General features: G+C 41.9%; 1 long non-coding RNA gene across 1 annotated transcript; it reads left to right on the forward strand.

Annotated features, from left to right (window-relative positions):
* The first annotated feature begins 206 nt into the window (after positions 1–206).
* Positions 207–2501, forward strand: LOC144515131 (uncharacterized). The gene is made up of 3 exons (XR_013501719.1): positions 207–286; positions 1357–1404; positions 2415–2501. It is a non-coding gene; the product is annotated as an uncharacterized LOC144515131 (long non-coding RNA).
* The last annotated feature ends 1201 nt before the right edge of the window (positions 2502–3702 follow it).

The raw sequence follows: 3702 nt of genomic DNA on the forward strand, positions 1-3702 counted from the left end.
TTAGAGTCATCTTGGAATAAAGACAGGAGTCAGACATTTGTTTGCTAACACAAAGCTTTTGGAAAAGGACCAGATCGTAATTCAAGCTCAACCCACCCGGTGCTCTCCTGATGTTAAATCAAGCATACCCGGTTCTGAAGTACCCCTCACTGCAGGGCGGTGCTCAACGTGGGCGGTGTCAAGACGTGACGTTCACATCTGGCTGAACATCTTTCTGCTTTAGTTATAATCCACAAGTTGCCGTTAAACTTGCCGTTAGACATATCTGTCCCATCTGTCCTCAGAGGTAGGCATTCTTCTCCTGTGTGTTTATTTAAATAACGTTAGTCTGGTTAGCAGAAACTATTTGTTTTTGGATATTCATATGCATTTTTAGGAGAATATCGTGATAGCATAAAAAAAAAAATTCTGTAAATGTAACATGCTAGTTTAAATCTCAGTAGCAAGCAAGAAGCTGTCTAAATCTGTTTATAAAAACAAACAGTTGAGTAACGTTAACAGTTGGACAAAATGGAGATGGGCGGAACCATTCTAAACCGACTTGATTTGATATCTGTATAAAAAATAAATGACAAATTGGGTACAGTGAGAAAAAAACGTAGGCTAAGTAAAGAAGCAGTAAGTAATGACTGCTTTTTATAACGTTACATTAAGGTTCCTAATTTAATTTTTTAATGATTAATGCTTTGTTTTTTTATGAGGAAATGTTCTATTGTCAATTCTCTGCCAATTTAAGCAAAAATACAATGTTTTATGATAGAAAAAGCGGCGTGGTTTAATTACTTCATTGTCTGTGTAGCGTTAGTGTTATTAGATTATCTCGGTCACATGCCAGCATATAACAAAAGATGTATCCTGGGATTCATTCAAAACTTTAATTTGTTTGAAAAAGCAATACATAAATATGTTTAAATTTGACTGAAGTAGAACATTATATTAATCACAATTATTTCTGAGACAATCAATTGTTCAGCAACATTTGTAATTGTTACAGCTCCAATTATCATATTAATAATATAATGGGTTGTTTATTTAGTTTGTACTTTGGTGATTTGTACAGTAAATTTATTAAATGGAACCTATTTTTGGGATTGTTATACTTTTTTGTAGTTTTTCCTCACATTTAGTCCTGTGGCCATAGCATGGTTATAACCATAGCCTACTGGTTATAATATGTTTTTGGTGACATTCATGTGAAAATACCTTTAGAATTTTTAGACTTATTAGTTTTTATAAAAAACTAATTTTGATTGCTGATTTGCTGAAGAACATCCAGAATGTAAAGTAGCCTAACAGTCATTAGCATTCATCCCTACAGCAGGAAGTCCTCAAATCTTCTTGTTAATTGTTGTACAGGTAAGATGTGGAACTGCTGTGGTCTGCGATCTTCCCAGAAGGAACCAGGTACAGAGCTACTAGAAAGGAAACTGATAAAAATGTCAGACTTTCTCTATTACCTTTTTTGTACTTATGTAAACTTGAAATTCAGTGGTTTATGTTAGCTGTAATTGCTGTCGGGCACTAATTTTATCCTGCTTTACGTACTTTGCATACTTTTAGACAGCATGTTTCACTATCCGTGTGGTTAACAGGGACTACTCAGGGTTAAAATGCAAGGATTCAAGAAAGAATAAACCTTAAGCAGTTGTGTTTCATTGGGTATACTTTGGATACTTGGTCAGTTCCTCTGAAGAGCGTGGAGGTGGAGCTGGAGGTGAGGGACCATGTGGCTACAGTGGTCTCCACTCTGAACTATGAGAACAAGAGGGACAAACCACTGGAGGCTGTTTTTGTCTTCCCTCTGCCTGGGGATGCTGCTGCCTGTCACTCCAGTGCTATAAATACAGTAACTGAATGTAAACATTAGTTACACACAAACACAAAACTGTTTTCTATAAACCAGACAGGCAACCTTTTCCATACAGATTCAGTGCTTATTTGTGAAATAATTTGGAGCTAAACAGGTGTCTTTAGTTTGTGTCCTAAGCTCCTTTAAATATATTTGATATTTTGGGAGCTTTAACGTAAATTAGTGAGTTCCAACTCTGGATTACCAAACAGACTGAGGGTCTGAGACTGTTGAATCTAGTCAGGGTCATTGGAGTGTACAGGTGACGCAAACCAGGATCAGACACAGAGTAGCTCAGGGCAACAAGATGCAGCATCAATTTACTGTACTGCCCAATTAAATGTTAAGTTAGAAAACTGATTAATTTTGATCAGAATCATAAAATAATTTGTTTTGCTATTGTAACGCTGCATGTCTTCTGCAGGGGCATAGCACAACATTCTGGGCTCTGTAGAAAGGCATTTTCTATGGGCCGCTTCCCGCATCTACAGCTATTCATTCTAGCATCTTTTTGGGCCCTCCTCTAATGAGGGCCCTGGGTAATCAGTCCCCTTTTTCCCCCCAGTCCGACGCCCCTGGTCTTCTGAGACAACATATCGTGACAGCTGTTTGGAACTGAATGAAGAATGTGGATATGATGCGTGCAATGACAATGGTATGTTTTATTTCAGTGGTACACAGACTTGACAACTTTAGGTTACTTAACGTAACCCCGGTTCTTTGATAACAGAGTGAGGTGTTTCACTATGGGGAATCGCCCCGCCGTGACCAACTATGGAAGCTCCAATGACACCACGTCTGTCCGTGACAGACAGGTCAAACTGTGCTAGGGCCACGCCCCCTCATATAATCACAGTTGACCAGCTCCTTACAAATCATTCCAGATAGGTTTCTTTCCGTGTCTCTGCAAGGTAGGACGTGTTGGTGAAATACCTCACTCTGTTATCAAAGAACCGGGGTTACGTTAAGTAACCTAAAGTTATTTTTCTAACTTCGTTCGGTGTTTCACTATGGGAGATATAGACCACTCCCGGATTGCCTGAATCTCCCGAAGCCAAATAATATCGAACTGAGAGTCAAACTAACCCCGGCGCCGTAACCTCCAGCACAGCCTGTGCCAAGGACGGTCTGGAAACGGAGAGCCTGTAAAACCTCACAAATCTGTGAGGCGTAGCCCAGCTTGCTGCCGCACAAATTTCTTTCACTGACACACCCCTGAAAAGGGCCCATGAAGTGGCCATGCCCCTGGTGGAATGAGCTCTCAGACGCTGTGGGGCCTGCAAACCTTTACACTCATAAGCCAATGATATGGCCTCCACAATCCAGTGGGACAGCATCTGGCGGGACAATGGCCTACCCTTGTGGGGAGTAGCCCAGGACATGAACAGCTGATCTGCGTAGCCCAGGACATGAACAGCTGATCTGCTTTTCTGAACCCAACCGTCCGACTCACATACATGTGCAGAGCCCGAACAGGGCATAACATGTGAAGTCTTTGCTCCTCTCCTGAGGAGAAAGGAGGTGGGTGGAAAGCACCTTAATTGTGGAGAAAGCTTTCCCTTTATCCATCAGGTAGTGCAGGAAACACAGCAGGTCCACCACAGAACACTGAAAAGGGATGCTATCCCTATGTTCGCACCACTCCTTAAAAACCCGCCACTTTCCGCAGTAAAGAGAGCGGGTGGACGCGGCCCTTGCGCTCTGAATGGTGTCAATGACTTGTTCTGACAGGCCTGATGCATTCAGGTTCCACCTCTCAGGGGCCAAGCCCAGAGCGCTATGCGGTCTGGGTGAGGGTGGTAGATTTCCCCGCCCTCTTGGGAGAGAAGGTCTCTGCGTATGGGGAGAGGCCA

This window comes from Sander vitreus, unplaced genomic scaffold (assembly GCF_031162955.1).
Source record: "Sander vitreus isolate 19-12246 unplaced genomic scaffold, sanVit1 ctg970_0, whole genome shotgun sequence".
Taxonomy (NCBI): domain Eukaryota; kingdom Metazoa; phylum Chordata; class Actinopteri; order Perciformes; family Percidae; genus Sander; species Sander vitreus.